The 21,839-nt window shown below is 39.6% G+C and overlaps 1 protein-coding gene and 1 non-coding gene across 2 annotated transcripts in view; one reads left to right on the top strand and one right to left on the bottom strand.

Moving 5' to 3' along the window:
- The window catches only part of BCKDHB (branched chain keto acid dehydrogenase E1, beta polypeptide), a 270,277-nt gene that overhangs the window by 21,167 nt on the left and 227,271 nt on the right, over nt 1-21,839 (bottom strand). The window lies entirely within an intron of this gene.
- On the top strand, nt 9,619-9,690 carry TRNAC-GCA. The gene has a single exon. It is a non-coding gene; the product is annotated as a tRNA-Cys (tRNA).

Below are 21,839 nucleotides of genomic sequence, written 5' to 3'. Positions count from 1 at the left end.
GAGGAGCCTGGTAGGCTGCAGTCCATGGGGTCGCTGAGGGTTGGACATGACTAAGCGACTTCACTTTCACTTTTCCCTTTCATGCATTGGAGAAGGAAATGGCAACCCACTCCAGCGTTCTTGCCTGGAGAATCCCAGGGATGGGGGAGCCTGGTGGGCTGCAGTCCATGGGGTCGCACAGAGTCGGACATGACTGAAGCGACTTAGCAGCAGCAGCAGCAGAGAGGAGAAGACCTAGGTCCTTGACCTGAACCTGGTATCAGCTAGATAAGTAACAAGCCAGGGTGGCTCTAGTTTTTCCCTATCATTCATACTGTAGGTATACAATGATCAGAAAGATAATAAATGAAATCAAATTCCAGTTCTGAAAGAGGAAATGCCCTTCCTGAATTTTGTTAACACAAGTCATCCTAGCATGCAATGTCTGGCACACAGCAGGCGCTCATTCACTAATCAGAAGTAGTTCACCTGAAAATTTTCAGTTTTTACTTATCTTCACATCTCTCCAGCTGGAGAGAGGCGAGGATTTCAGAGCTGTTAGCCTTTCAACACTGATAACAGAGGTAAGAGATTTCAAACCAAAAGGACTTCACCCTGAAGTTTTGACAAAGCTTAGAATGCTGCCTCTGATGACCATTCTGACACAAGCGGCAAAAAGGGACAGCAAAATACAGATGGCCACAGAGCCAAACAAACAAGCAGAAAGAAAGCCCTAGGACCTTACCAAGTCACAAACTGTTTTTGTTTAAGGTATTACTCTGATAAATACTGAAGAGGGCTAACTTCATAGTAACAAGATCAGGAAGTACATCAGAGCTGACCATCTTGGTGAAAAATAATCCTATCACCATAAAAAAATGAGTGAGAAAGACATCTGTATAGGAAGCAGACAAATTTACTGAATAGACAGTACAGAGAAAGAGGAAACATCATTTCTTTTGTAATAAAACCTCAGGAAGTTTGACAAAATGTTCGTTAGTGGTAAAATGCAAAAAATAATTTCCTGGCTGAAAAGTAGGCGCCATCGCCTCAAGGGAAGATCAGAACCTCTAGAAAATCATTAAATGTTACAGATTTAGTCAATGTAGGCACAGGACAGACTAGAAGCAATTATCAGCAAGGTACAATATCTGAGAGAGGTCTTATATACAGGAGACGTAAACGACTCTCTAAAATCAACAGTGAAAAAAGAAATGGTCCAATCAGACAGTGGGCAAAAGACAGGAACAGCAGACATTTCATTAAAGGGGAGGTGGATAGATAAATAAATACATCAAAAGATGTTCAACATATTAGGTATTGGGGAAATGAAAATTATAACCACCATGATGTATCACTACACACTTATCTGAACAGAAAAAAAAAAAAAAAGGCAGGGGCCAACACCAAACCCCAGTGAGGATATGGAATCTCAAAGGCATAGGCAGTGGAAAGACAAAATAGCACAGCCACTCTGGACGACAGTTGGGCAGTTTTTTATGAAACTAAACTTACCATCTAACCCAGCAATTGCACTCTTGGGCCTTTATCTCACAGAAGTGAAAACTCACCTCCAAACAGAAATGTGTACGCAAATATTCACAACACTTTTTTCATAGTAGCAGAAACTGAAAAAAACTCAAGTGTTCTTCAGTGGAAGAATGGTTTAAAAACTGGTACAGTCATATCTGCTTCCCTGATGGCTCAGAGGGTAAAGCGTCTGCCTGCAACGTGGGAGACCTGGGTTCGATCCCTGGGTCAGGAAGATTCCCTGGAGAAGGAAATGGCAACCCATTCCAGTACTCTTGCCTGGAAAATTCCATGGACAGAGGCGCCTGGTAGGCTACAGTCAAAAGGATCGCAGAGTCTTACATGACCAAGCAACTTCGCTTCACCATGAAAAACTAATCAGTCATAAATAGGAATGAACTATTGACATACACCACAACAGGGATGCAGGTCAAGGGCATGAGAACAAATAAAAAAAGTCAGGTCTCAAATATTTCGTTTATATAAGCCTTGAACTGACAAAACTATACAGATAGAGAAAAGCTTCATAGTTGCCAGTAAATTGGGGGTGGGGAAAGGGTATCATGATGGATGTGGTGATGTCTATTCAAGTCTGCATATAGGATAAAACTGCACAGAACTACACACACACACACACACACACACACACACACAGGTTGGATAAATGGTGGAAGTTCTAGTTAACACTGTAGTATTTTCTGTATGCCATTCAAAATGTCCCTATAAAAAACTATCAATAATTTACACACATAAAGTAACTCATTATACTGAATCACCGTGACTTCTATGTATGTAGTGGGCAGTACTGGCTGTCTAGGAGTACCCACTGCCATCTTTTCTTCTCATAATTCCAAGGACCTCCCTGGTGATCCGGTGGCTGACTCCACGCTTCCAGTGCAGGGGACCCAGGTTCCAACCTAGTCAAGGAACTAGATACCCACAGGCCACAGCTAAGACCCAAGGTAGCTAAATAATTAAATAAACAAATACTTCTAAAAACTCAAAAACAACGACAAAACACCTAGGATGGGTTCTACAGGGTCTATTCTTAAATAATAATAATAATATCTGGATTCCTTACAGGTTTCCATTCTTCCTATACCCTCCCACGTATTTGGCAGGAAGCTGACATTTCCTCCAGCTAAAGGGTGGGTCTCCACTGGCTTAGCAAATGGGCATATTCCATTCCCTGACTTCAGTCACTGGTTCAGGAAGTGTGACCTCCTGATCTAATAGGGCTGAATCTAGAACTCTTGCTTGGAATTGTTACAGATCTTTGACCACCAACAGGGAAGCTGACTCTGAGATCCTGCATCTGATACCACGCCCCTCCTTTCTGATCTAAAAGAAAATGGAAAGATAGCCAAAGACAGGGGGGTAGGCTGGAGAGAGAGGGAAGGGGGGAGAAAGGAGGAAAGTGAGGAAAGGACAGGTGTCTTAAAATTATCTAGAAACTTTCACAAACTACTGGTACACCTCCAGCCCCTAAATGGTTGACTCCCCGCCCCAGGGGAGTGACTGAGCCTCACTGCTATATATGCAAGCACAGACAGGCTAGTGGGTTATCCCTGACATGAGCAACCAATTGCTCAGTCATGTCTGACTCTTTGTGACCCCCCTGGACTGTAGCCCACCAAGCTCCTCTGTCCATGGGACTTTTTCAGGCAAGAACACTGGAGCGGGTTGCCCTGTGCTCCTCCAGGGGATCTTCCCAACCCAGGGACTGAACGTATGTCTCATCCGTCTCCTGCACTGGCAGGAGGATTCTTGACCACTGTGCCACCTGGGAAGCTCCATTCCTGGTATGAAGATGCTGTATTTCCTGCTGGAACTCCTTGAGGTGCAGGCCCATCCCTCTTCTTCCCTTCCCCGCCCAAACATATCAGCATGGCGGCCCACATTTCTTGCCACGGTTCCTGCTGGTTCACTTGCTCCTGCGACAACTCCAACCTAATCGGGCCTCACAGAACCCTCTCCAAGAGCAGGTCTCACTGACTGAACACTAAAATCACTTGAAATGCTATAAATACATATGTCTTGTTCCACTCCTGTCCCTAAGCTCTGATTTAATTATTCTGGGATAAGGCCAGGGTATTATGGGATCTCTCTCCTTTACATCAGGATTTTTTTTGAAAACCCTGGAGATTCCAACGTTTATCTAGGATTGAGAACCTGCGCACTGCTAAATGGCTGGTACAAATAACCTCTGAATCACTGAAATCAAGGGTTTTCCCTCTGCTGTCTCTACTTTAAGCAGACCTGGTGGGGAAAATAGTCAGCAAAGAGGAGAAATAACATGTTTCTCATGAATAAGATTTCATAAAGTTGGAAACAGAGGAGTAGCAAAATTGACGTGCAGGAAAGAACTCTCGGAATGTAGAAGTGAATGTGGTGGCTAAAGTGTGAGAATTTTAAGATAAAAAATAGTTTTTGAGAGAGTATGTGTTTAGGGGAATACTGATGGGGAAAGAAGAAAAATAGCTGTGTACAAAACTGTTGACAACTTTCTCGTTACTTTAAAACCCCAGTAGAGACTGGGGTATAGACCCACTTGTTAAATTCTGATTAAGAAAATCTCTTTAAGGTATTTCAGTGCCTTAAAATTTGTGTTGGGAGGTGGTGTGTGTCTTAAAAGAAAATGTGAAGTAACAGAATTTATCACTTTTCTGTGCAATCTCAGAGAGAAAATGATTATTCTAAAAAAAAAAGAGAGATCAATTTGTATTATGTGTTCGCACATAACACAATAACTCAAAAGGCATTACTAGCAGAAAACAAAATAAAAAGTTGTGTTTCTGTAACTAAAATAACACTAATAATATTATAAGCATATAACAGAAGCAGAATTAAATATGTGACTTGCGTTACCTCATTAATCCTTATGAACCCTATAAGTAGAAAGAAGCTTCATTATCTCATTTTAAAGATGAGAAAACTGAAGTTAAGAAAGGCAGGCAACTGCTCCAAGTTTGCATGTGGCAGAAACAATATTCGAAACCAAACTGCCCAATTCCAGAGCCTGAGGCCTTAATCGTTATGCTTGTCTATAAATTGTTATAGATTCACCAAAATTAGTTTAATGTTTTTAAAACCCATAGACACACTGGCCTATATTTTTTAAATGTCATTGGCAAATTACAGAGAACATTTTGGGCAACTACAGGACAGCAAGAACAAAAGGCAAAGGCAAGTCTAGCCCAAGATGTAAAATCCAGAACAGTCACGCTGGGGAGCCCCCATAAATGTTTATTGGTAATGATGGAGAAATTATGATTTTATACTCTTCTTGATTCATGCTATTTTTGCAATTTTAAAGTCCTCCCTTTGTGGCTATATTTTCCAGTAACTCTGGTTTTCATTTCCACACAAATACAAGTCACTAGGCCAAAGTCTTCTCTAGCTAAAGATGGCTAGGCAGATACCCAAATCCTAATGGATCCACTTTTGTTCAGAACACACACACCACAGGCTGGCTTCCATGGACCTGAGGACGATAGCTTTATAGCAAACAAAAGAGAAATGATGGCAGTATTCTACATAAGGACTCGCCTCGTAGGCTCTAATCAATGTATTTATACCTGCTTTAATGTTCCTGTTTTACATAGTGATGACCCAAACACCTCTGCTTGCAAATAAATGCTCCCCAAGGCAGGTACCATTTTCTATCCATCACTGACTCCCTAGTGCCCACCACACATGGTCCACTTCATGGAAATATCTGCTGAGCTTATTTAAAATTCAATGTTCACCAAAATTCTATATGATATTTTATATATATATATATATACACACACACATATATGGTGAGAAGATACAAGTGATTTCATGACCGCTCTTCTCCTACTGGAAACCCCAGATATAATTAATTTTATAAAATGTTATTGGTAGTACAGAGAATCAGGAGAGGAACACTTTATGTTTTAATTACTACTGCATATTTTACATCTCCCAGGGATATGAGATATTAGTTTCCTATTTCTTGAGATACGTTAAGGATGATACTCCATCAGAATAAAGAACTATTTATTCTTTGTTTAAGTGTGACCCCTTCTTTAAAATTTAGGCAAGCTGGGTTCTCTGAAAGTTTCCGAGGATTCAGTCAGTTATGGACATGTTAATGAAAAATATAAACATTTTTAGGTTTGAAAAGAACATATTAGGAATCTAACGTCATTCTCACAACCACAAGGATGGCGACTTGTCTGCTTCCCAGTAGATTAAATTGCCATGACTGCTCATTTCCCAGGGATCCTGTTCAGGGCATCTTCCTTGAGGAAGGCTGTGCCTACAGAAGTAGGGTCTTAAAGGAAAGAACATCCAGCAGAATTGGGGAAAGGTCCCAAGTTACAAATCAGAAGATGAAGATGAGAGGGCTACTGTTCTCTGCTTCCCTTCTCATTTAAGGATGGAAAACACGTGCCACTCCCCACCCAGGGCTAACAGTCCACACCCACGGTGGATGTCACTAACAGATCCCCCCACCCTTCTTCTCTGAGCCCGGGAACCTTCTCAGCCCGTACTCCAGGTGACTCCTACCACAAGGGCTGCACATGGTGCGGGAAAGGCTGTCTGCCCTAGCTTAGCCACAGTTGACCCTTGAATAACAGGGGGTTGAACTGTTCGGGTCTACTTATACACATTTTTAAATAATAAATATTATGGAACTACTACACATACCCTGATGCGGAGCCACAGAGAGAGAGGAGACCCACAGACACAGAGGGCCAGCTCTAAGTTATATGCAGAGAGGCAGCGCACCTAACCCCTGCATTGTTCAGGGATCAACTGTGTATTGTCTCATTTTTTATCTGTTAAAAGTGTTGCCACTTTCACAATGTAAACTTACGTAGGTCACAATAGACTCTATCCTGGGGCTACTGTGTGCCTTGGTATTTTCACTAGATTTTTATAAATTACATACTTTTTTGGGGGTTGTATTCCAGGAACAATGAGAAAATATCTCATTTTTGTGAGAGTATAGACGGTTTAATTGAATCAGTGGTCAAAAAAACTCTCTCTGAGAAGGCATCACATTTCAATTAATATTTCAAAAATATAATCATCCCTGCACATGTATAAATGTTATAAGAAAAATTTTATAGACATTATGAAGGAAGAAGCTGGAAGAAAATGATACTGTAATAAAACAAATTTTAAAAGGTTAACATACTCTATCAAATTTGGAAGAAACAAGGACTGACTCATTTATAATAGTTTTATAAAAGTTGAATTCAAGTTTTCCCTATTAAAAAAACAAATGTGTTCACTTTGATATGACTTAGATTTCATTTTGTTCACTGAAGAGTAAGGAGAAAGTATTCATATTTAGCACATCTTTAATTTGGCAATATCTACATTCAGCAACATTTATACAATGTTTTCTATTTCATTAAAGATTTATAAGCAAATACAACATATGGTTGATAATCCCCTCAAAACCTGATTCTACAACTTTGTCTATTAATATTTTAAAAGAAGTTACTTCAAAGATGACTTTTATTTAAGATGGTAATTACATAGCTTAGAGTAAAACTCAGTGTCTTTTAAAAGGTCATTCTCATTATCTCTTAAAAACAATAATTACATAATTTAAAGAAAAAATGTAAAGTCAACTTTCTAATATAAATTGAGCATTATATGCTGCAGAGGGTGTGAAGAAAAGGGAACCCTCTTACACTGTTGGTGGGAATGAAAACTAGTACAGCCACTATGGAGAACAGTGTGGAGATTCCCTAAAAAACTGGAAATAGAACTGCCTTATGATCCAGCAATCCCACTGCTGGGCATACACACTGAGGAAACCAGAAGGGAAAGAGACACGTGTACCCCAGTGTTCATCGCAGCACTGTTTATAATAGCCAGGACATGGAAGCAACCTAATGTCCATCAGCAGATGAATGGATAAGAAAGCTGTGGTACATATACACAATGGAGTGTTACTCAGCCATTAAAAAGAATACATTTGAATCAGTTCTAATGAGGTGGATGAAACTAGAGTCTATTATACAGAGTGAAGTAAGCCAGAAAGAAAAACACCAATACAGTATACTAACGCGTATATATATGGAATTTAGAAAGATGGTAACAATAACCCTGTATACGAGACAACAAAAGAGACACTGATGTATAGAACAGTCTTATGGACTCTGTGGGAGAGGGAGAGGGTGGGATGATTTGGGAGAATGGCATTGAAACACGTATAAATATCATATATGAAATGAGTCGCCAGTCCAGGTTTGATGCATGAACCTGGATGCTTGGGGCTGGTGCACTGGGATGACCCAGAGGGATGGTATGGGGAGGGAGGAGGGTTCAGGATGGGGAACACATGTATACCTGTGGCGGATTCATTTTGATATATGGCAAAACCAATACAATATTGTAAAGTTAAAAAATAAAAAAAAATGAAAAAAAAAGGCAAAAAAAAAAATAAATTGAGCATTATAAATGATCTTATAGAAAACTGACAATTTGTTCAGTCGCTCAGTCACGTCTGACTCCTAAACAAACACAACCCCTCATCTGGAAGTGGTATCCACATGGCTCCATTACACACCCACTTACGTAATATAACCAGAGGACTACAAGTTTCCTTAGACATCCTAGAGAATAACTCCTGAACCATAAATAAGAGAAAAGTTGGCCTGAATCAAGACATTTCTTCCATACGATTACGGCGGGAAAGTGATTCAAAAGAGATCATGATGATAAATGGTGACAGCAATACTTTACAATAACATTACTGAATATTTTCTGCATGCTGTATGCCATTCTAAAAGCTCAACATTATTAACTCATTCAAACATAACAATGTGGTGACCTGGGTACCGCCAGTGGGAAAACAGGAGGGAAAAGAAATGTATGTAAGACCATACTCTTAGCAAGGTGTCAGTCAGTATTCTGATTTCCTAATGATTCCCCCTAAAAACAAGGGGTGAGAGAGAGAGAAGAAAAATACAGGTTGTGACTTGTAATTTTCTCCATAGCTAAAATTCCACAAGCAGAGTTCTTTCCATAAAGACTGAGGGGAAGAAGAAGACTTCTCTGGATAGGATGGTCATGCTATTGGCTGTCCAATCGCAGCTTCCTTCAAACAATGTTACTTGAATCCCCCAGGAGAACCTGAGGGCTTACCTTTCCCGAACTCCCATTATAACACACACATATGTATATGTATATACACATATCCACACACATCCATCCTGTACACAGCAATGATCACACTGCATATCTCACTCTTAAACTGTTAGCTTCTTGAGGTCAGGGACCGCCTCTTTTCTCCAATTATCTTCAGTGGTAAAGAACCCGCCTGCCAATGCAAGAGATATAAGAGACGTAGGTTCAATCCCTGGGCTGGGAAGAACCCCTGCAGAAGGAATGGCAACCCACTCCAGTATTCTTGCCTGGAGAATCCCATGGACAGAGGAGCCTGGCGAGCTACGGTCCATAGGGTTGCACAGAGTTGGATACAACTGAACCGACTGAGTACCGCACATTTGAATGATGAATTGTTTAAATGCCTCATCTGGGTTTTAGGAACTCCAAACTGCTCTTTAAAAGAGCAAAGCTGCATTGGGAAGGAGTAGGGGCTGGCGAGGGTGTGGACTGCTGCCCAAATGCCCCCACTGCTGGGACACTACTGCCCTGTCCATGGAGGACAGTGTGTGTGCCCAATGTGGGAAGGTGAGGAAAGCTGCAGGAAGAGCTCCAAACAAGATCTAGAGCTGCCGGAGGAAAGCAGAGGGAGAGAGCCAAAACTACAGCCTCCTGTGGAACAGAAAGGAAACAGGCAGACTGAGAAGCCCTGCTCTGGAGCCAGACACACTGAGTTTTGGGCTTTGAGGGAGACTACATCCGGGCTCACTGTGGGGACGGGGAAGGGAGATCGGGAATCTCTCCTTCAAGTCCCCAGCCTTGTGGGGCCCACTAACAAAAATGAGGAGGTCAAGGCAGGAAGAATAACTGTTCTGACAAATGCCCACATCCTAGAACTCAGCAACTCTATGTTCCCTTAAACAGCACTAAGGACTTGGCAGAAGTGGTTCCAGACCCTGAGATGGGAAGGAGTAATCCAGGGGCGGAGGCCCTTCGAATTACATAAATTGGACTTCCCTGGTGGCTCAGACGGTAAAGCGTCTGTCTGCAATGCAGGAGACCCAGGTTCGATCCCTGGGTTGGGAAGATCCCCTGGAGAAGGAAATGGCAGCCCACTCCAGTATGCTTGCCTGGAAAATCCCATGGATGGAGGAGCCTGGTAGGCTACAGTCCACGAGGTCCCAAAGAGTCAGAAACAACTAAGCGACTTCACTTTCACTTTCTTCAATTTGGAGAGCCTTCCCCAGCTGTGGTTAGTGAGGGGGCGATGTGACTGCAGAGGGAGACAGAGGGAGGCAGCGCCACGATCCAAGGAGTGCAAGCAGACTCCGGGAGCTGGGAAAACAAACGTGAGCCCTAAAGAATCCTCCAGAAAGGAACAAGGCCCTGCTAACAACTGGGTGTGAGCCCCGTGAGACTCATGTGGGGGTCCAGACCTATGAAGTGCAAAATAAGAAATGTGTGTTGTTTAAAGCCCCTAAATTTGGGGTCATTAGTTATGGAGGCGGTGGAAAAGTAAACAAGGATCTTCCAATCCTAGGTCACGTCTGCCCCACTGGAGGGCCGAGGGAGATGCCACGGAACCCCCAGGGTGTGTGGGATTCGAAGCCCAGAGGGAAGGCCACTTGGGAGCCCGACAGCTCAACGAAGGCTGAAAGGACTTGAAGGAAAATGTTTAAAAGAATTAGAGCAAGCCCAGAAAGAGGGCCTAAAGTCAAAGGGTGACAAGGTAAATCGTCTTCATCTTGGGAGAAAGGCTGCTGTAATGCTAAACCCCACTCCAAGCCTGTCTTCTGGGAAGCCTGATTTGATCCAACTTAGAACAGCGAAAAAACAAGCAGAATAAAAGCCACACTGTTAGGTGCTCCTAAATGGTTTCTGCTGTCCCCTGCAATCCAAGGGCAGAGGGGTTCATGCTCGGCTTTCTGTAACCCAATCTGCACCCAGGAGGCAGAGAAACAACAGCTAGCCACTGAGGGATTCAAACGAGAAAGGTCACTTTCCTGTCACTTCTGCCAGTATTTCTAGGCAAAGAAAGCAGAAATCATAAGACAAAAGTTGATGCTATGAAGCAGTTTAAGAGCTCTTTGTGGAATGTTATCTTGATTTCAAGATTTTCTCCTTTAATGACAAGGGAAATTGAACTGCATGAAGGATGGGCATCATATACACATTTGCTTATGTTGTTACCCTGTATATAATTATATGATGTGAACCTAGTGGTTGTTGGGAAGTTAAGTTTTAATGGAAAGAAGTATATTTTTATCCCTGTAAAAAGTTAGAATAATGACTATGTAATGTGGAAAAAAAAAAAAAAAAGTAAAATGAGAAAAAAATAACCGGTTGATGTTTGAGTTTCATTGAATATTTTGCCTCCTAAGGATACAGAACCAGGATTACTTTTATAAACAAATTAAATTATTATGATTCAAGGAAACTCTAAGACAAGAATAGCTTAAGTTCTTAAGATGATTGGACTCTCAATTAAAAAAGAGCTCCTTGAGGTTTGTAAATGTTTTAACATCTGTTTTATGATTTAACTGTCAAACTAAATTATCCTCAACCGGGACTGTACTACCTCGTGAAGCCTACCAGTTACTTTGACTGTTTCAGAACCTTGAACTTACAGAATATGTACGAAACCTTATTAGTCACTCTCGTCCAGCAACTTGCCCAATGGGAGCAACATCCTTGACAGATATTTTCAGTTTTCAAAAGGTTCCAATTGATAGAGCATTTTCCCTTATAGAATTTTCTCCAGTTTATGGTTGACCTTATACTACAGACAGGAAAGAGAATGAAGTGGTCATTTCTGTGCCTACAACATGTCAGATATTGTGGTGGGAGCTTTACATATTTTTTTAAAATGTGCTTTTCACGGGCTTTCCAGGTGACTCAGTGGGTAAAGAATCTGCTACAATGAAGGAGATGCAAGAGACTCAGGTTCAATCCCTGGGTGGGTGAGATCCCCTGGAAGAGGGCATGGAAACCCACTCCAGTATTCTTGCCTGGAGACTCCCATGGACAAAGGAGTGGCAGGCTACAATCTGTGTTGTCACAAAGAGTCAAACATGACTGAAGTGACTGAGCACACATGCATGCTCTCTTCAGTTCAGTTCAGTTCAGTCGCTCAGTTGTGTCCGACTCTTTGCGACCCCATGAACTGCAGCATGCCAGGCCTCCCTGTCCATCACCAACTCCCGGAGTTCACTTAAACTCATGTACATCGAGTCGGTGATGCCATCCAGCCATCTCATCCTCTGTCATCCCCTTCTTCTCCTGCCCCCAATCCCTCCCAGCATCAGAGTCCTTTCCAATGAGTCAACTCTTCGCATGAGGTGGCCAAAGTACTGGAGTTTCAGCTTCAGCATCAGTCCTTCCAATGAACACCCAGGACTGATCTCCCTTAGGATGGACTGGTTGGATCTCCTTTCAGTCCAAGGGACTCTCAAGAGTCTTCTCCAACACCACAGTTCAAAAGCAGCAATTCTTCTGCTCTTAGCTTTCTTCACAGTCCAACTCTCACATCTATACATGACTACTGGAAAAACCATAGCCTTGACTTTAAATAGGAAAATGAGTTCATCAAGGCTGTATATTGTGACCCTGCTTATTTAACTTAGATGCAGAGTACATCATGAGAAACTCTGGGCTGGAAGAAGCACAAACTGGAATCAAGATTGCTGGGAGAAATATCAATAACCTCAGATATGCAGATGACACCACCCTTATGGCAGAAAGTGAAGAGGAACTAAAAAGCCTCTTGTTGAAAGTGAAAGAGGAGAGTGAAAAAGTTGACTTAAAGCTCAACATTCAGAAAATGAAGATCATGGCATCTGGTCCCATGACTTCATGGCAAATACATGGGGAAACAGTGGAAACAGTGTCAGACTTTATTTTTTGGGGCTCCAAAATCACTGCAGATGGTGATTGCAGCCATGAAATTAAAAGACGCTTGCTCCTTGGAAGGAAAGTTATGACCAACCTAGACAGCATATTAAAAAGCAGAGACATTACTTTGCCAGCAAAGGTCCGTCTAGCCAAGGCTATGTTTTTTTCCAGTGGTCATGCTCTCTTCACTTCATTCCAATGAAACATTACAAGCTATGTCTTATAGATGAAAAAAATGACATGCTAAAATACAGGATAATTCTACTTCCTCGCTAACTAAAATAACTAAAAGTCAATAATATATGACAAGTAAATATTTCAGAGAAATAATGTCATCAAATTAATGATGAGGCTACCAAAAACAGACAAAAATAGTAGGCCAAATGTATTCTTACTTTTCAAATTTACTGTCAAGGATCCATATTTTTAATGAAGTGAAAGCCTCTCAGTTGTGTCCAACTCTTTGTGACCCCATGGACTATATAGTTCATGGAATTCTCCAGGCCAGAATACTGGAGTGAGTAGCATTTCCCTTCTCCAGTGGATCTTCCCAACCCAGGGATCAAACCCAGGTCTCCCTCATTTCACGCGGATTCTTTACCATCTGAGCCACAGGGAGTCCAAAAGAATACTGGAATGGGTAGTCTATCTCTTCTCTAGTGAATCTTCCCGACCCAGAAATCAAACCAGGGTGTCCTGCATTACAGGTATATTCTTTACCAACTGAGCTCTCTTCCCCATAAAAATATGGGGAAGCCCATATTTTTAATAATAGACCAAAAACTAACCAATAGGAAATATTTTAATAATAATAAAATAAAATAAAAAATAATATAATAAATAATAGCAGGTATAAACAGGTTATATTATTTAGTTTGAGTACAATTACAAAAGTCATGTGAGTATGCATACATATATATATATACACACACATACACATATATATATGAATGGCAAACTAAATTAGTAAATAAGAAAACCTAGCTATTTTTGTCAATTGATCTGAACAGTACTGTTTAACAATTATATGTATAAGGTATTTAACTTTATTGTTGAAATACAATGTAATGATCAAAGGTAGGAAACTTTGATGTATATAGTAGAAAAGATACCTGAATACATTTTATGTCAAAAATAAACATTAGCAAAATTCTGCTTTCATTTTTGCTCAGGCTTGAAGTGATGGACAGACAACCTAAATGGTCAAACAGAAGGCTTACATTATTTTTATATAATGGAACACCTTATAGTCATTAAACATTTTTGAACATAAGACTATAGGACATCATGATATAATGCCAACGGAGTGCAGGGGGAATGATAGGAAACAAAAGGCACACAAGAAAATCCCAGCAGCGTAAAACTAAAATGATACACATATACAGTTAGGTGCACAGGAACCAATATGATAACGAATAGTCACTGCTTCACAAACTTTAGAATTTTGTGTCATCTTTTTTCAATTTTGCTCATTTGATTCTAGTTTACGTTATATAATTAATGTGTGTTTTATTTCTGATTAGACTGCAAACTTTTGTGAGGCCAGGAATCATCCTTTACATAATTGTAGAGACCTTTTCAGTATTTGTCATTCACAAAGTTTTAGATTAAACAGAATGAAGTGTAAGGTAGTCTATGATTTTACTTTAAGAAGGGTTTCTTTATATTTTAAAGTTTGTTTTTATTTGAAGGCACGTTTATAGCAGTAAATGTGTCCAAAGCACATCTGGACACAATTCCATCTGGATAGACTGCCTACAATTTCAGTAAATTTTTTCTCTTTAAATGGGTTTATAACCTCATTTTTAAAAAAAAAAAATCTACTTCATTGTGGTGTGTAAAATTCACATTCTGCTAAAAAGAATAACAAATGCAAATTTAGACATTTAGGTCATGTTCCATATTAAAATTCAATATGGCTTCCCAGGTGGCGCCATGGTAAAGAATCCACCTGCCAATGCAGGAGACATGGGGTTCGATCCCTGGGTGGGGAAGATCCCCTGGAGTAGGAAATGACAATTCACTCCAGTATTCTTGCCTGGAAAATTCCATTGACAGAGGAGCCTGGTGGGCTACACTGCATGAGGAATAAGTTTCAGAATAAATTGCTGCTGCTGCTGCTGCTAAGTTGCTTCAGTCGTGTCCAACTCTGTGCGACCCCATAGACGGCAGCCCACCAGGCTCCGCCGTCCCTGGGATTCTCCAGGCAAGAATACTGGAGTGGGTGAATAAGTTGCTAGTTACATCATTTAAGGGCTTCTCTCATGACTCAGATGGCAAAGAATCTGCCTGCAGTGCAGGAGACCCGAGTTTGATCCCTGGGTCAGGAAGATCACCTGGAGAAGGAAATGCAACCCATTCCAGTATTCTTGCCTGGAAAATTCCATGGACAAAGGAGCCTGGTGGGCTACAGTCCATGGGGCCGCAAAGAGCTGGACACATCTGAGAAACTAACATTTAACACTTAACTACATCATTTAAATGATAGGAGACTTGAGGACCAAGCCTCTGCTTCAAGGGTAGAGGAATTTTATGAACAGATGTGGATGGGCTGGTACTTGACCTGATGAGGAATGCTTCTGGAAAGTGACCTTCACCTCACTCAGCCTCACAGTAAACACCAGTAAGAAGTGTATTATGCTTTACTTATATGGCAAGTCTCCTACGAATGAGTTTCATTCTGAGAGTGTGTGTGTAAGTCCAATTTGTTCGTAAGCCCAATAAAGTTAGCCTAGGTACTCAACTAATGCAATCAGCTATATAGTGCTGTATTGTAATAACTGGTTTATAATACTTTGCACATAAATAACACATAAAAATAACACACAAAAAGAAAACATTTAAATCTTAGAGTACAGAACCTTGAAAAGTATAGCAGTTTAGTACATTAGCTGGCATACAGGGGCTGGCATTGAGTGAACAGGCGAGAAGAGTTACTGACTCGGGGAGAGAGAGGAGGTGGGAGATGGTAGAGCTGAAGGATCCTCAGCAATAGGAGATGGAGGGCAAGCTACAATTTCACTCTTGCCTGATGTTGATGTAATAGGTTCAGATTTCTTGCTGGATTCAATTCTATCTACCCTCTTGGAAAAATGATCCAGTGATGTCTGGGTAGTAGAGTACCAGCTACATCACTGCCTTTACTCTTGCTTCCAGACATGCTGGGCTTAATATAAAAATGGACTACTGTACTCTATACAGTAAAGCACACAAAAGCACGACCACTTGAAGAGGATGCACCCACATGACAATGTAAGCCAGACACACAAACTATCTTACATGACTGCACATGTGAGCACAAGTTCACATCTTTGAAAATTTGTAACTTGAAGGTTTGTCTGTAGGGGACTTACTGTACCAGCTACTAGTTGCTGGTTGCAGACAGACCTGGAGCCAGTCTCCAGAGGGACCTCTAAGTGGGCAGGGAGCCAGCTCTCAGGAGGAAGCTGGGGTCAGGAGGAAGGCAAAGGGAGTACTCACACACCTGATATCAATCCGCAGCGGCATGACTCCAAGGGAAAAGGCAAAACTATACCTCCATGTGACAGCATGCTGTGTCGTCACCTGACTTATTTGTGTCCATAAGTATCTGTATCATTTACCATTAATGAAACTAAATTCTTCACCTGCGTCTGACGGTGTCTTTCCATCAACACACATCCTATCGCCCCAACCTCGTAAAGGTCATTAAATACCTACTTCCTGTGAATGGAATTCCGGTCATATCAGCCCTGGCTTCTCTGCTTACATGCCCAGGACACTTTTTCCTCATTCTTCAAATCTCAGAGAAAATCCTACATTCTTTATGAGTCTTCAGGCAGGACTGATTTTTTTTAGGTTCCTTCAAGCACCTCGTTTCTGTATTTAGATTGTGCTGTGTACCTATTCCCACTGTACTGGTATCTCACTGACAAATATCCCCCCCCCCCAACCAACTAAACTGATCTTTGGCCAAACCCCCAGCTTTTAAATAATTTTCTATATTCATCTGTCAAATAAATCCACTAGCCATTGTTTTTAGCACTTAAGGAACATATTGTTTGAACACCAGCAATTTAACATTGAATTAAACCTGATGCAAAAGAGGGTCAAAAAATGACACACTGATGAAAGCTTTTTGAGAAAAAGAATAACGGTGTAAAGAAATAAAAACACAGAGTGGGGGAAGGAAAGAGTGGGAGGAACAGACAAAGTAGCATCGATACATATACACTACCATGTGTAAAAGAGATAGGTAGTGAGACCCTGCTACATAACACAGGGAGGCCAGCCTGAGCCCAACGCAACACTGTAAAACAATTAACTTCCAAATAAAAAATAAATTAAAAAAAGAAAGAAAAACAGAAATATTACTGTCTACCAGATAATGCTCTGCTAGTTTTATGCGTTTTGGCTCATTTGATCCTAACAATGACATTATGCAAAAAAGTTGTTATTGCCCCCATATCCCAGATGAAGAAGCTGAAGCAGAGGAAGGTGAAATTACCATGAGATCATCCAACTAATAAGGGGTGGAGCTGGGATTTAAATGCAGGTGGTTTGGCTCTAGAGTCCTTGCTCTGAGCTACTGACAGTTGGTCATGTATGTACTCCTTCCCGTTTATATATCCCTGGAAGCAGACTGTAAGACAGCAGGAACGTGCTAGGAGGAGAAGTCAAGAGGAATGTACTCTATCCGGCCCCACGGCTCTGCAGGTGAGCGGAAGGGCACATGCTGTCAAGGCTGTGTGTCTGAGTGCCTTGTGACCACACAGACATGTGTGGTGCTGATGTTATCCACATATGGGCTGCTCTTCACATCAACACGGTATTATCCCTTGCCCCATCTGACCTATTTGTAGTATTTGGGGCTCTAATTCTTCCATACATTTTAGAATCAACTTGACAAGTTTCAAGGAAAACACCTACTTGGATTCTGTTTGAAGCTAAACTCAATCTACAGATCAATTAGATAATAATGAATCTATCTGTGAATATCTTTCTAAAAAAAAAAATCACTTAAAATTTTTCTTCTAATGAGTTTAAGTTTTACAATTATTCCAAAAAGGTCTCAGATGACTTTTTTAAAGATCATTTCTACATATCTATAACTGCCACTGTAGAAACTGATTTTTTAAATTATATTTTCAGTTGTGTTTGATGTTTATCTATAACGCGTTTTTATACCCTCCAATTAATTCTAATAAGCAATGTATAGATTAAATTTTCTATATAGAAACTCATACCCTTTGCGGGAGACCTGGGTCCGATCCCTGGGTTGGGAAGATTCCCTGGAGAAGGGAAAGGCTACCCACTCCAGTATTCTGGCCTGGAGAATTCCATGGAGAAGTCCACGGGATTGCAAAGAGTCGGACACGACTAAGCAACTTTCACTTTCACACTTTGTCAATAAATGACATTTCCTTTCTTTTCTCCTTATAGATTTTTAATTCTTATTCTCATCTTATTATCTTGCCTTGGACAGCCAGTCCAACAATAAATATAATTAGTCACAGTGGATTTCTTGGTTTTTTATTTTAAAAGTAATGCTTCCAATACTTACCATTAAATATAATGTTTGTTGTAGGTTTTTGGTAGATAACCCTTATCAGGTAAAAGAAGTTACTAATTTGCTACGAATTTTATTTTCTTCTTTTCATAAGTATCAGTTACTAAAAAAATTTTGACTGTTCTTTCTGCATTCATTGAGATGATTATGTAGTTTTTCTTTTTTTAGTCAGCTAATATAATGAATTATATTAATAGATTGTCTAATGTTAAACCAATCTGCCATTCCTGGAATAAATTCAACTTGGTCTTGAATATTTCTGGCTTCAGTCTGCTATTAAAAAAAAAACTGCCTCTAAGGTTATGAGTGAGAATGGCCTACGGTTTTCTCTTGTTGAATTGTCCTTGTCTGGCTTTAAAGTTATACTAACTCCATAAAATGAGAAGGACCATGTTCTTTCTTCTATCCTCTTGAAAAGAAAAACACCAGTAGAATTCACCTATAAAATCAATTAGGCCCAATGCTCTCTTTAAGGGAAGATAAGCTATTGACTCAATTTCTTTCATACCAGAAGAATATTTGAGTTTTCTTTTTTTTTCCTTGTGTTAATTTTGACAGCATTTTACTTTTCTGGGAAAATCAGAAGTACACAATTTATTGACATTCACAAAAATCAAATTCAGAAGTTTGGGGGATAGTAAAGAAGAAATTAAAATGTATAGAAAATCCAGTAAATCAGCTCCAGAAGTCCAAAGTGTAGCAATGATAAAAGATGATCAACAGGTATCTGTCCCACCAAAGATAACAGAGACAATCGGAGCTGCCAAAAGCCCCTTATAAGTAAAGAACCAATGAAAGGACCATGACATTGATAACATGTCCACTTTCTTAGACTTCTTGACATTTTTTCCAATGTATTTAGAGCATTTAGGATAGTAACTACTTTTCAATTAATCACTTATTATTACCATAGCCTTCCCTATCTTCAGCAAATTATAGATTATCTTCTAAACTTTACTTTTTTCCCCAACATTCCTTTCTGTTTCCAGGAAACAATCTTTAGTTTGGTTCCACTTTTTACTTTTTTTCCCATTTCATTAGTATCCCAACTTAAGGAAGATGTGGGTCAAATTGCATAAAACTATGACAACCAAGTGCTTCCCTGGTGGCTCAGTGGTACAGAATCCACCTGCCAATGTAGGTAATGCAGGTTTGATCACTGGGTCAGGAAGATCCCCTGGAGGAAGAAATGGTAACCCACTTTAGTATTTTTGTCTGGAGAATCCCACGGACAGAGGAGGCTGGCAGGTCCATGGGGTCGCAAGAGAGTCGGACAAGACTTAGCGGCTAAACAACAACAATAAAGACACTAAGTAGTCATGCCTCAGTCTTAACTAAAATTGAACATTAGGTTTTCACATATGCCAATCAGATAAAAAGATTATAAATCCACACATGTATGGATGACATGTATGGATTTATATTATATTATACATATATTATATTAATGTATAAATATTATATATATTAAATAATATATAATATTATATTATACATATATTATACATGTATAAATCTATGTATGTGACATACATGTATACCTGACATACATGTATAAATCCATACATGTATGTATGACAACTGAAGTGTGTCAGCCAATCAGATAAAAAGATTATAAATCCATACATGTATGGATGACATGTATGGATTTATAATATTATATTATACATATATTATATTAATGTATAAATATTATATATATTAAATAATATATAATATTATATTATACATATTACATATATATTATATTATATATTATACATATTATACATATATTATACATGTATAAATCTATGTATATGACATACATGTATACCTGACATACATGTATAAATCCATACAGGTATGTATGACAACTGAAGTGTGTCAGCAATCTACCTTTCCTTCCTTTGAATTTCTGAAAAGAAAGATGAGGTACAACAAATGAACTTAAGGAATTTATAAGTTAAAAGTGTACACAGTATGCCTTTATGACATCTCCAATTAACCCCCTCTCCACTCAAAGCTCAAGCTAGAGCACTGTTACCTTAAAGCGTCCTTTAGAATCTTGGAATAAAAAAATTACTTTTTGCTATGGTTTTCTAAAACACCATAAGGGATTTGGAATATAAAACTTATATTTTCTAAAAGCCTTACAAAAAGTACTCTAGTCAACATTTTCAAACAATAGCTATCTTAAAAGAAGTGACACCTTGTTCATCTTCAAGACCAAGGAAATTCGATCAGTGGCACACTGAGCTCCCAAACTGCTACCAAACAACTCAGTCATCAGCTCCACAACAGAAGGGAATTTTAAAGACAACTAAGAAGCCCCCAAAAGGATACTTAAATGGCCTATAAAATATTTTTAAAGGTTTATGAAAGAAACAGTAAATGTCAAGAAGGTGTAAAGTGAGAAAAGTACGGTTTAGAGAGAAAGAGAAAAAAGTAGGGGAGTTCATTAATTGAGAAAAACAAGTAAGAATAGTAAAGAAAGAATATGCGACAGTCTCAAAAGCATTCACAGATGGTTTTCAACTGCATTCAATTTACCCTGAGCTGTTAAAAGGTCATGTCCAATTTTTTGACTTTGACATCTTAGAGGTTCCTGCAGTCTCCACCAGGTGTATGCTGAAATAGAGTTAGCCAACTTCCCTAAAATAGCAGCCCAGGCAAACAAACTCATCTAAGAACCTCTGTGTCTACCCTTTCTTCTCCATTTAGTAGAAAATATAAAGATGGTACAATAACTAGAAGGTTAAGGCAATAGGAAGTTGAAAACAAAAATGAGAGTAAAAACAGACCTGAAGTAAAGACCTTGCTCCCTTCTCCCTTTCCTAGAAGGATGCTTACAGCTTAAGGATATATCAGCATCCTCCTGGGAGGCCGAGTTATAAGCTCTGTCTAACCAGCAAAAAAAAAGTGCCATCTCAAAGTGCTCTGAAGAAAGTAAGATACAATTTCCCTAAAGGTTTTATGAGTACTTCCAATCTATTGACAATTAACTCAAATGAAATAATCACTAGTAAAACGAAAAACTGGGCACAAAATGAGTCCCAAGAAATCAGTTAGTGACTAGAAAGTACTTGGCACAGAAAAGTCAGTTGTGCTTTCTCGATGCTGTTATTTTTACCTGAGGACTTTGAACCGAGTAAACAATGTAACAAAAATAAAAAAACCTATACTTCTAAAAAAAAAAAAAAACAAAAACCTATATTTCTTTCCAAAGTATAAAGATTCACAATGAATCTTATTTATCTAGCTTCTTGTTCACATGTCGAAAGTGCAAAAGCAATTTTTTAAACAAAGAAATAGCATACAATAAACTTGCTGTATATTTCACTTCTTTTATAGTGTTGATTTTAAAATTATTGCTTTTCCAGTCTTCTGGAACATAGAAAAATACAAATTTTATAGAATATTAAAATATAGAAAAGATTCCTTGAGTTATATTTCTATGTTTTAGGCGAGGATCTGGTCATCTAACAAAAAAGGTTATTAACCAACGGTGTGAAATAACAATACAAGGTGAACATGAAATTAATGGTCAAACCCTTCACACTCAGTACTCACAGCATACAGACAAACCATCTAACAATTAGTTAACTATACAGCTCAGTGGGTAAAGAATCTGCCTGCAATGCACGAGACCCCAGTTCAAATCCTGGGTTGGGAAGATCCACTGGAGAAGGGATAGGCTACCCACTCCAGTATTCCTGGGCTTCCCTTATGGCTCAGCTTGTAAAGAATCCTCCTGCAATGTGGGAGACCTGGGTTCGATCCCTGGGTTGGGAAGATCCCCTGGAGAAGGGAAAGG

This window comes from Bison bison, unplaced genomic scaffold (genome assembly GCF_000754665.1).
Source record: "Bison bison bison isolate TAMUID 2011002044 unplaced genomic scaffold, Bison_UMD1.0 scf7180017864344, whole genome shotgun sequence".
Lineage (NCBI taxonomy): Eukaryota > Metazoa > Chordata > Mammalia > Artiodactyla > Bovidae > Bison > Bison bison.
The sequence above is the reverse complement of the archived record's forward strand: the minus strand, read 5'-3'. Positions and strand labels throughout refer to the sequence as shown.